Genomic DNA, 13,179 nt, shown 5'->3' on the forward strand with positions numbered 1-13,179 from the left:
ATTTTGTGAATAAAATGCCAGGATTTCGTCCATCAATCCACCTGCCTATTTGGAAGGACGCCAGACCTCCAGTCTTTCAAATCTGCAAGTTCAGTCCAATAAATTGTGACATGTCTGTCAGCCCTTTGGAATAAAAATAAATAAATAAATAAAAATCGATAGTGAAGAAAAGAGGACGCGATATTCTTCCGGAATTTTAACGATCTGTCCCCCCCCCCCCCTCCTTCTTATAAATATGCTATACGCTTGGACTAGGTTGGTTTGGTCCAGCTTCAGGCTTTTTTTTTTAAAGCTGGAGCTGCTGTGAGATAGATAGTGGACTGATTATTTTTTTATTTATTTTTTTTTTTTGCCGTTGATTTTTTCTTGTCCATGCAAGAGTCGGGGGTGGAAACATGTGCTGGCCACTTCTTTGAGAGGATCACTGCTATCAGAGATGGCATTTTGGTCCCGCACTTCGGTTTTCACCTCTAAGTGCCCCGGAAAACTTATTCATGTTCACCCTCTCCTCTCTGTCAACCTACTTGTTCTATAGCTTGATGAGCTGCTATAACTCGCTGCAGTTCCCCCTGCAAGAAAACTACGTGTACCAAGGCAGGCTGGTGACGGAGGAGCCAACTTTTGTGACATTGAGGGAAAAACTTTATTCCGCTTCCCAGGGCTTTAACCAATTCACCGAATCTGGAGAGAACCACTGCGATTTTTTCCAAGGAGCTCATCATGCTGAGGCCGACAAAGGACAGTGGAGTGGATTAGGACTCAGGCGTCTCCAACTAACGCGGTGGCGGTGGCGGTGGCGCATCACAGCAGCACCGCACCGCCGCCGGCTACCGGAGAAAGAGCAGACCAGGAATTCAGCACCACGGACAGCGACCTCAGGGTGAACTGCACCTCGGATTATGGAGAGAAGAAACTTCCCCAAGCCATCATCATAGGAGTGAAAAAAGAGGAACCAGAGCCCTGCTAGAGGCTTTAAGGGTCCACCCGGACGTCAGAGCCGTTGGAATGAACCCCATTTCTTTGACAGGAACTATGAGAAAGGACTGGACTGGTACAGGGAGTTGACAACTGAGCTCCACGCTCAATGGTTTAACCTCCTTGAGATCCAGAAATGCATTTTTTTTATCCTATGTAGGGGATAAAAGTGTGACAGTTTTGTGTAAAAAAAAAAAAAAAAAAAATGCCAAAAGGACACAGTGGGATAGTTGTTGCAGTGGTTTTTCTAAATTTAACCATTTATTGTAATATTATTATAATATTGTTGGGTATTTTCCAACATGTAATGTTTAGTTTAGTTTAGATAATTGTTTATTGTGGACAAATACATTAATCTCAAAGACAAGAGATAGATAGATAGATAGATAGATAGATAGATAGATAGATAGATAGATAGATAGATAGATAGATAGATAGATAGATAGATAGATAGATAGATACCCAGAAATGAATTTTTTATCCTATGTAGGGATAAAAGTGTGACAGTTTTGTGTAAAAAAAATGTCAAAAGGACCCAGTGGGATAGTTGTTGCAGTGGTTTTTCTATATTTAACCAATTATTCTAATATTTTTTATAATATTTGTTGGGTTTCTTCTGTGAAAATCAGGTATTTTTAAACATTTAATAGTTTAATTCAGTTTAGATAATTGTTTGTTATGTACAAATACATTAATCTCAAAGACAAGAGATAGATAGATAGATAGATAGATAGATAGATAGATAGATAGATAGATAGATAGATAGATAGATAGATTTGAATCATCCCTTATGGTCCAACTAAAGCAAAAATGAATTTAAAAGTAAAAATGTGCATCATTTAGTAACACTAATCTGTCAAATTGTCTCTAAAATGTCCCGTCAGAGAGATTTCAAATACTGTGTTTTGACCCATAGATAGATAGATAGATAGATAGATAGATAGATACCCAGAAATGAATTTTTTTATCCTATGTAGGGGATAAAAGTGTGACAGTTTTGCTTAAAAAATGCCAAAAGGATCCAGTGTGACATTTGTTGCAGTGGTTTTTCTGCATTTACCTATTTATTGTAATATTATTATAACATTGTTGGGTATTTTCCAACATTTAATGTTTACTTTAGTTTAGATAATTGTTTATTGTGTACAAATGCATTAATCTCAAAGACAAGAGATAGATAGATAGATAGATAGATAGATAGATAGATAGATAGATAGATAGATAGATAGATTTATTGTCTGCTCCAAAAATGAATTTAAAAGTAAAAATACGTGTCATTCAGCAACACTAATCTGTCAAATTGTCTCTAAAATGTCCCGTCAGAGAGATACCACGTTTTGACCCATAGATAGATAGATAGATAGACAGAGGTGTGACAGTTTTGTGTAAAAATTGCCAAAAGGACCCAATGTGACATTTGTTGCAGTAGTTTCTCTACATTTAACCATTTATTTATGTATTTGGTTCATTTGATAGGGACAGATACAAAAGACAGACCAACTGTAACACAGCAATCCCATGCATGCATCATAGTGCTTATAGCAAAAGTTAATTTGCAGCACCGGTCCCTAGATGGGCTTTTATGAAAAGTTAAAATACAGAAAGGAATGGAGAGACAATGACCTTTTACATACAAAACTGTGGTATAGGAAAGAAAATAATCTGGTTAAAGCAAAGAAACAGATAAACATTATACAAGCATTAAACATGAGTACACGGCTGTTTCTGGCACATCCTTTTTTTTTTGGGTACGTTTTTTGAATAAACCTAAGCTTGTCAAAGATTTAATTTTAATGGAGAGTAGGTTCCACAGATTAGCTTATTATTACAGTGTTGGGTATTTTGCAACGTTTAATGTTTAGTTTGGGTAATTGTTTATTATGGACAAATACATGAATCTGAAAGACGAGAGAGAGAGAGAGAGAGAGAGAGAGAGAGAGATAGATAGATAGATAGATCGTTTTCACAGTCTTTAACCCTTTAACCCATAAGGACCCAGTATTATCCTTTGAATGTAGCATTTTTTCCAGTGAAAATCATCTATTTTTCTATGTTTAATTGACTGATCATGTAAATGTTCATAAAAGCTGAGGGTAAAGTCAAAGATTATTGTATCAAAACAGAGAAACTCAAGAAAAGGTGACTTTTTCAGTCAAATCTATCATTAACTGAACATAAACCAAGATAGATAGATAGATAGATAGATAGATAGATAGATAGATAGGGGTCAAAACACAATAATGTCCCATCAGAGAGCGAAGTTTAATTGATTGTCATTCCAACATTTATTTCAATACAAAGTAGCTCCTTGTTTTGAAAAATTGCTTATGGTCCAACTAAAGCAAAACTGAATTTAAAGTAAAATTGTGGGTCATTTAGTAACACTAATCTGTCAAATTGTCTCTAAAATGTCCCGTCAGAAAGATTTCGAATACCACGTTTTGACCCATAGATAGATAGATAGATAGATAGATAGATAGACAGTCCTTAACCCATAAGGACCCAGTATTATTCTCTGAATGTAGCATTTTTTCCAGTGAAAATCATCTATTTTTCTACATTTAATTGACTGATCATGTAAATGTTCATAAAAGCTGAGGGTAAAGTCAAAGATTATTGTATCAAAACAGAGAAAAACTCAAGAAAAGTTGACTTTATCAGTAAAAATCTATCATTAACTGAACATAAACCAAGATAGATAGATAGATAGATAAGGGTCAAAACACAATAATGTCCCATCAGAGAGCGAAGTTTAATTGATTGTCATTCCAACATTTATTTCAATACAAAGTAGCTCCTTGTTTTGAAAAATTACTTATGGTCCAACTAAAGCAAAACTGAATTTAAAAGTAAAATTGTGGGTCATTTAGTAACACTAATCTGTCAAATTGTCTCTAAAATGTCCCGTCAGAGAGATTTCGAATACCACGTTTTGACCCATAGATAGATAGATAGATCGTTTTCACAGTCTTAACGCATAAGGACCCAGTATTATCCTCTGAATGTAGCATTTTTTTCCAGTGAAAATCATCTATTTTTCTACATTTAATTGACTGATCATGTAAATGTTCATAAAAGCTGAGGGTAAAGTCAAAGATTATTGTATCAGAACAGAAAAACTCAAGAAAAGGTGACTTTTTCAGTCAAATCTATCATTAACTGAACATAAACCAAGATAGATAGATAGATAGATAGATAGATAGATAAGGGTCAAAACACAATAATGTCCCATCAGAGAGCGAACTTTAATTGATTGTCATTCCAACATTTATTTCAATACAAAGTAGCTCCTTGTTTTGAAAAATTGCTTATGGTCCAACTAAAGCAAAAATGAATTTAAAAGTAAAAATGTGGGTCATTTAGTAACACTAATCTGTCAAATTGTCTCTAAAATGTCCCGTCAGAGAGATTTCGAATACCACGTTTTGACCCATAGACAGATAGATAGATAGATAGATAGATAGATAGATAGATAGATAGATAGATAGATAGATAGATAGATAGATAGACCTTAACCCATAAGGACCCAGTATTATCCTCTGAATGTAGCATTTTTTCCAGTGAAAATCATCTATTTTTCTATAGTTAATTGACTGATCATGTAAATGTTCATAAAAGCTGAGGGTAAAGTCAAAGATTATTGTATCAAAACAGAGAAAAACTCAAGAAAAGGTGACTTTTTCAGTCAAATCTATCATTAACTGAACATAAACCAAGATAGATAGATAGATAGATAAGGGTCAAAACACAATAATGTCCCATCAGAGAGCGAAGTTTAATTGATTGTCATTCCAACATTTATTTCAATACAAAGTAGCTCCTTGTTTTGAAAAATTGCTTATGGTCCAACTAAAGCAAAACTGAATTTAAAAGTAAAATTGTGGGTCATTTAGTAACACTAATCTGTCAAATTGTCTCTAAAATGTCCCGTCAGAAAGATTTCGAATACCACGTTTTGACCCATAGATAGATAGATAGACAGTCCTTAACCCATAAGGACCCACTATTATCCTCTGAATGTAGCATTTTTTCCAGTGAAAATCATCTATTTTTCTACATTTAATTGACTGATCATGTAAATGTTCATAAAAGCTGAGGGTAAAGTCAAAGATTATTGTATCAAAACAGAGAAAAACTCAAGAAAAGTTGACTTTATCAGTAAAAATCTATCATTAACTGAACATAAACCAAGATAGATAGATAGATAGATAAGGGTCAAAACACAATAATGTCCCATCAGAGAGCGAACTTTAATTGATTGTCATTCCAACATTTATTTCAATACAAAGTAGCTCCTTGTTTTGAAAAATTACTTATGGTCCAACTAAAGCAAAACTGAATTTAAAAGTAAAATTGTGGGTCATTTAGTAACACTAATCTGTCAAATTGTCTCTAAAATGTCCCATCAGAGAGATTTCGAATACCACGTTTTGACCCATAGATAGATAGATAGATCGTTTTCACAGTCTTAACGCATAAGGACCCAGTATTATCCTCTGAATGTAGCATTTTTTTCCAGTGAAAATCATCTATTTTTCTACATTTAATTGACTGATCATGTAAATGTTCATAAAAGCTGAGGGTAAAGTCAAAGATTATTGTATCAGAACAGAGAAAAACTCAAGAAAAGGTGACTTTTTCAGTCAAATCTATCATTAACTGAACATAAACCAAGATAGATAGATAGATAGATAGATAGATAGATAAGGGTCAAAACACAATAATGTCCCATCAGAGAGCGAACTTTAATTGATTGTCATTCCAACATTTATTTCAATACAAAGTAGCTCCTTGTTTTGAAAAATTGCTTATGGTCCAACTAAAGCAAAAATGAATTTAAAAGTAAAAATGTGGGTCATTTAGTAACACTAATCTGTCAAATTGTCTCTAAAATGTCCCGTCAGAGAGATTTCGAATACCACGTTTTGACCCATAGACAGATAGATAGATAGATAGATAGATAGATAGATAGATAGATAGATAGATAGATAGATAGATAGATAGATAGATAGATAGATAGATAGATAGATAGATAGATAGATAGATAGATAGATAGATAGATAGATAGATAGATAGACCTTAACCCATAAGGACCCAGTATTATCCTCTGAATGTAGCATTTTTTCCAGTGAAAATCATCTATTTTTCTATAGTTAATTGACTGATCATGTAAATGTTCATAAAAGCTGAGGGTAAAGTCAAAGATTATTGTATCAAAACAGAGAAAAACTCAAGAAAAGGTGACTTTTTCAGTCAAATCTATCATTAACTGAACATAAACCAAGATAGATAGATAGATAGATAGATAGATAAGGGTCAAAACACAATAATGTCCCATCAGAGAGCGAAGTTTAATTGATTGTCATTCCAACATTTATTTCAATACAAAGTAGCTCCTTGTTTTGAAAAATTGCTTATGGTCCAACTAAAGCAAAACTGAATTTAAAAGTAAAATTGTGGGTCATTTAGTAACACTAATCTGTCAAATTGTCTCTAAAATGTCCCGTCAGAAAGATTTCGAATACCACGTTTTGACCCACAGATAGATAGATAGACAGTCCTTAACCCATAAGGACCCAGTATTATTCTCTGAATGTAGCATTTTTTCCAGTGAAAATCATCTATTTTTCTATAGTTAATTGACTGATCATGTAAATGTTCATAAAAGCTGAGGGTAAAGTCAAAGATTATTGTATCAGAACAGAGAAAAACTCAAGAAAAGGTGACTTTTTCAGTCAAATCTATCATTAACTGAACATAAACCAAGATAGATAGATAGATAAGGGTCAAAACACAATAATGTCCCATCAGAGAGCGAAGTTTAATTGATTGTCATTCCAACATTTATTTCAATACAAAGTAGCTCCTTGTTTTGAAAAATTGCTTATGGTCCAACTAAAGCAAAACTGAATTTAAAAGTAAAATTGTGGGTCATTTAGTAACACTAATCTGTCAAATTGTCTCTAAAATGTCCCGTCAGAGAGATTTCGAATACCATGTTTTGACCCATAGATAGATAGATAGATAGACTGATTTATTGTCTGTTCCAAGTCAAAACAGAAATTCATTTTATTATTATTACTACTTTATTTTACCAGGTAAAATCAATTGAGAACAGCGTCTCATTTTCAATAATGACCTGGTGAGAGGCCCCAACAGACAAAAACAAAGACAAAACAAACCAAATTCCTCTTCTGTCATGGCTGTAAGACAAAGTTTCTAAACCACACTCAGGCATTAAAAACACCCCAACATAATCAGAAGCACAATACGATGGATAAAAACAAGAAAAACACATAAAATGACTGAAAACCACTAAAACCACAGCGCAGTTTATGTTGTGTTGTTAAAATGCACAGCTCTAGACACTGAAATAACACCTTGCCCACTTATTGCCATTTTTGGAGTCCCCCTGAATTATCCTAAGTTCACCACACATACACACGTAGATGCATCCTCCGTTTTTGGAAGTCACCTAAACCTCCTGGATAACGGACATAATGTCTGTCTTGAAACTGGAAAAGATGAAATTTTCTCTCAGAGGATCAACTGAGAAATTTGACGTTACAAGGAAACACTGATAAAACATTTATAGAAAACATAACAGAAAAGAACAGCTATAACACTCGGAATTAACCCTTTCATGCATGAATTATGAGAACCTTAGTCAAGATTTTTTTTTCTTGAGTGTTTTTATTCCTCCTTAGGCATAAAAAAAGCAATGTGACTGAGTTTTTTTTTCTATAGAGTTACAAAAATATCCATGCATTTAATTTTTGAAGTGTGTTTAAAACTCAATATCAGAAAGTGAAATGAAAACAATGAAATAAAAACATTTTTAATGCTGCTAATCTGATGTCTTCTCACATTTTAACATATTCTAATGCTAGTAATTATTCATTTCATGGAGATAATATGCAAAAAAAAAAAAACTTTTTGTCTAACAAATAACAATTGATTTACACTAAAACATGTTAGTGCAGATCATGTTTATCAAGAACAGCAAAGTGACAGTAATGGTCTGAATGTCAGGATATGAGATGTAAGTGTTCACTGTGTTGGCTGATACGGAAGTAAAACAACAAAACCCATGAATATACAAGAGAACAGCTGGAGAAGAACTGTCCATTGGAGTGACTTATGCATGAAAGGGTTAAGTGAATGTGGTAGAATGTGGGTGGGGGGGCGACTTTTCATTTTTTTAGTTTAAGTTTTTGTTTGTTGTTGGTTGTTTTTTGGAAAATTGGAAAACTGGACATGTTTATACCTGTGCTGAGAGGATAAATATACTGAAAATGTGTCCTAATAAAAAGATTATTACAAAAAAAAAAGAAAGAGAAGACATGCTTTGCACCAGAGTTAGCTACAAGCTACTTTCCATCTGCTGTCCCTGGGAAGGTGAACACACAATCACAATCACAATCAGAATCACATCACTTTATTGTCACTCAGGCAAATTACATCAAAGATGCACTGCAGAATGAAATGATGCAGGGTCAACACAAAAAAAAAAACATATAGTTAAAAAAAACAAACACCTGAGATTAGAGCTGCAACCGATTAATCGACTCAAAGTTATCCCAAAAAAAATCATTCAACCACAATTCTCCTGATTCAGAGCTTTGTTTCCTTCATTTCTCTGCTGTTAACCCTTTCATGCATAGTGGTCACTACAGTGGACAGTTATTCTACAGCTGTTCTCTTGTATATTCAGGAGTTTTTGTTGTTTTAGTTTCATTTCAGCCAACACAGTGGATGATTATGCATCATCCCATACACTGCAATTCATATCATTACTGTCTTTTTGCATATTAACTGCATGAAGTTAGTAATAACTAGTATTAGAGTGTGTTAAATTGTGAGAAAATATCAGATTAGCTGCATGAAAATTTTTTTTATTCATAGTTTTCACACAGTATCTCATTTTCTAATGATAGGTTTTAAATGTTTGTTGTTGTTTTTTTTTTCTTCAAAAATGAACCCTTTCATGCACAGTGGTCACTCCCATGGACAGTTATTCTACAGCTGTTCTCTTGTACAGGGTGGGGAAGCAAAATTTACAATGAACATTTAGTTGTTTTTTCTGAGCAGGCACTACGTCAATTGTTTTGAAACCAAACATATATTGATGTCATAATCATACCTAACACTATTATCCATACCTTTTCAGAAACTTTTGCCCATATGAGTAATCAGGAAAGCAAACGTCAAAGAGTGTGTGATTTGCTGAATGCACTTGTCACACCAAAGGAGATTTCAAAAGTAGTTGGAGTGTCCATAAAGACTGTTTAGAATGTAAAGAAGAGAATGACTATGAGCAAAACTATTACGAGAAAGTCTGGAAGTGGAGGAAGCAACAAAAAACGTACCAAAGCTTTTATTAAAGCTCTCAAATCCAAAATCCTAAAGGATCCAACCAAATCCATGAGAAAAATGGCAATTGAACTTGAGGTAGACAACAAGACCGTTAGAAATGCAGTAAAATATGATTTGAAGATTTAAATTCCCATAACTTTCAATAAACTAATTGGTCAAACACTGTCTTTCAATCCCTGCCTCAAAATATTGTAAATTTTGCTTCCCCACCCTGTATATTCATGGATTTTGTTGTTTTAGCTTCATATCATCCAACACAGCACCATCACATACACTGCAATTCAGACCATTACTGTAACTTTGCTGTTCTTGATAAACCTGATCTGCACTAGCGTGTTTGAGTGTAAATAAATTGCTAATTGTTATTAGACTGTAATTTAAAAGTTTTCTCAATCAAAAAAACCATTTTTTATTGTATGTTTTCTCCATGAAGTGAGTAATAACTAGTATTAGAGTATGTTAAAATGTTAGAAAATATCTGATTAACTGCATGAAAAATGTTTTCATTTCATAGTTTTCACATTCTGATGATGGGTTTTAAATACATGTTTTTTGGGGGGTTTTTTGCTTCAAAAATTAAACACATGGTGTCCAGCTGAGTGAACATTTTTGTAACTCCATGAAAAATAAGTTCATAAAAAAATTTCAATCGCATTGTTTTTTCATGCCTAAAGAGGAATTAAAAACTCAGGAAAAAAAATCTCAGCTAAGGTTCTCATAATTCATGCATGAATTATGAGAGGGTTAAACATTGGTTCCACTGTTGTGTTTAAATCAAAATATTAAAAAAAAAAAAGTATTTGTAAAAACGGTCGCATTATATAGTTTCCGATCAAACCAATTGTTTAATGTAAAAAAAGCTGAAACTGTCACTTTTCTGGGTCTCAGGAGGTTAACGCCCCACCTCCTCCTCTTCTTCCTCCTCCTCTTCCTCTTTCTTCACCTCACAATTCATCTCAGTAAGGCTTGGAAATTAACTTCCGAGAGACCTGAAACTTGCTTGATGTAGGTAATCCATCACTGTGAACATCATTTAGGCGTTCATGGTTGTCAGACTGAATGTATTGTTGCGTGGTAATGTAAGCTTTCATTTGCAAAACAACTTGCACCCTCCCTCTCTCTTTCTGTCATTGTCTGTCTTTTTTTTTTTTCCTTCTTTTTAAATCGGACACATTTGAGTTTTTTTTGGAAGTTTCCCCCCAAAAGCAATGTTTATAAAGTTGGAAAACAATATCAGCTAAAACTATCGAAAACGGCTCGTGTTGGGAAAAAAAAAATCGGTGCAGCCTAATGCACACAGTCTTTGTCAAATGTTTAAACTATGAAATGGCTCTTCAACGGAGGTAAATCTGAGGGATTGTTTCACTCAGGTTATAAAATGGTATGCAGTGGGTGGACAGGTTTCACTTAAACCTACAGTTTCTAATGTGAAACCATATCAAACATTACCGCTATTCAGTCATGTACAAAAAAAACACATTATACTACTGCTCTTCAACTTCAATCACTCATGTATGTTTTATTGTGTGCGACTATTGTGTTATTTCTTCATTTTAATACAGTCTGACTTCAGGCTGTGGAGCTGGAAAAAAAAAAAAATTATTTAGCCCGAATTAACATTTTATATTATGTAATTCGTAATTGCATATTCATATTCTGTTTGTGCTTTGACTCGAAATACACAAATCTATTGCTCATAGTATGAGAGGGAATGTGGTCATTTTTGGATGATTTTTGTTTTGGTTGTTTTTGTTTTTTTTTAACCCCTTTAGCCCGATCAGCCCGCGGGCTAAAAATTATATTAATATCATCTACTATAAAAATAAAATAAATCAGGACAATGGATGTTTTTTTTTTTTTCAACTTTTGCTCAGAGTTGTCGTGGAAATGTACCGTTCAACTGATAACCCACACACAAAGAGGAGGAGAGAAAGTTAGAGTTAAAATAAATAAATGCATTTATTGAGAAGTCAATCACAGAGCAACTCTGTAAGTGAAGTCTGATTAAACAACAGAAACTAAAGATTATATAGAACCAAATCCAACCCCCTCAAACTATGATGTCATTCCTTACGTACATCGTACCACTCCATACTACTCCTTCTCTGCTCTGTGAAGAGTTTATTTGACCTCTTCACTCTAACCTTGCTTGGATCCTATCTGGAGTGCAGGCGCCATCCTCTATCTACACATTCAGAGATTTAGGTGTTTGGGTTTTAACTCAAGGCAAGAAAGAGCTCCGTTCCTGGGTCGGGGGTGTTACAGAGTGGTAAACATCACACATAACAATGACTCAGCATGTACTAACAGTATGAACATATTAAAAGAGTATAAAATATAAAAAGTAATTTTTTCCACCACAGAGTTTAGACCATAATGTTAATAAAGTACATCAAAAGTGTATTTTAGTGCAAACTTTAATGTTCAAACAGGATTTTTAATCTTTGTGGGGTGAAATATAAGCTATTAAAAATCTTCGACACAAACAATTAATTTGTGCATATCATCGTCAATCCAGCCGAAAAAAAAAACAGGCGAGGATAAAAAAATTCTAATTTCTCTTTTAGTTTGTACAGTTTACTCAGGCATAGTAATAGATACAATATTTTAGACAATGGGAATAGATTCTGTGAGGTCTGTAAATGTCCATAGACACCAAGAACATCCATATGAACCTTATTATTGTGAAGTAATTCTTCATTTACTTGGGGTATGTCTTTTTAGGCGTTTTTCCCTGAAAATATGGTCAGGGTTAAATAACCCTGCAAAAGCCTGAATCATTTAATCATCGACAGAAAATTCCAGTTCTTTGAAACCCTTTTTTGGTCTTTCTTTTTTTTTTTTTTTTTTAAGCAATATATTTTTATTTTCTTTCAACATACAAAAAAAAGTAAGACCAAACACTAGTCGCTTTTCCAGTAACCCTCAAATTGCACAAATAATAAAATAATAATATATAAATAATGTCAACTCCAAACTTTTCTCTATGTTTTAGAGCGAAAAAAAGTAATTTACATGATGAAAAGTTTTACATTTACAAACTCTCCTTTCAAAGTATAATTTTAACCATATTCTGCCTCAGTTTATCATTTCCACATGTACATTATAACTTACAGATCACAGTGGATCTACAAACACACAAAACATTTAATAATAGACAGAATATTGTTAAAATTGCACTTCTCTTAAGACATTTCAGGTTATTCACATTTTTTTGCTAAATTGTACTTTGTTTTAGTGTAAATACATGAAAATATTTACATTTAGAGCTGCGACTGATTAATCGACTCAAAGTGATTAAAAAAAAAAAAAAAAAATCCTTCAACAACAATTTTCCTGAATCAAAGCTTTGTTTACGTCATTTCTCTGCTGTTAAACATTGGTTCCACTGTTGTGTTTCACACGGACGCTTACTGTGACGCACAAAGAAGCTTCAATTCAGGAAAACTGCAATAAAATATTTCCCTTTAATCGATTCGAGTCGATTAATCGAATCGTGAATTTTTCCATTCACTTCAAGCACCTAATGGATTCATCGGTGGCAGCTCTATTTACATTTACGTAGAGAAACATTAGAAGTTGACATTTATATGTTATCATGATTGTATTTTTCTGGTCCTGCCGACTTGATATTGAATTGGTCTGAATGTGGACTTAATTAAGCTTGTAGAGTAAAAAGCAAATCATGTTGTTTTTACTAAAGTAATAGTTTACCTAACTGGCATTTAAGCAATTATGGCCAAGTTGAAATAACTTAAAAAGATTAATGGAAATTGTTACATCAGTTTTTTACGTGAGCCAACTTATCATTTTTTAAGAGTGTACTAC

The 13,179-nt window shown here is 33.4% G+C and overlaps 1 pseudogene; it reads left to right on the forward strand.

Annotated features, from left to right (window-relative positions):
• Positions 1–436: 436 nt before the first annotated feature.
• LOC115424782 (heparan sulfate glucosamine 3-O-sulfotransferase 4-like) lies at positions 437–1,142 on the forward strand (annotated as a pseudogene).
• Positions 1,143–13,179: the final 12,037 nt, after the last annotated feature.

Source organism: Sphaeramia orbicularis, chromosome 8 (genome assembly GCF_902148855.1).
Source record: "Sphaeramia orbicularis chromosome 8, fSphaOr1.1, whole genome shotgun sequence".
In the NCBI taxonomy this organism is placed as follows: domain Eukaryota; kingdom Metazoa; phylum Chordata; class Actinopteri; order Kurtiformes; family Apogonidae; genus Sphaeramia; species Sphaeramia orbicularis.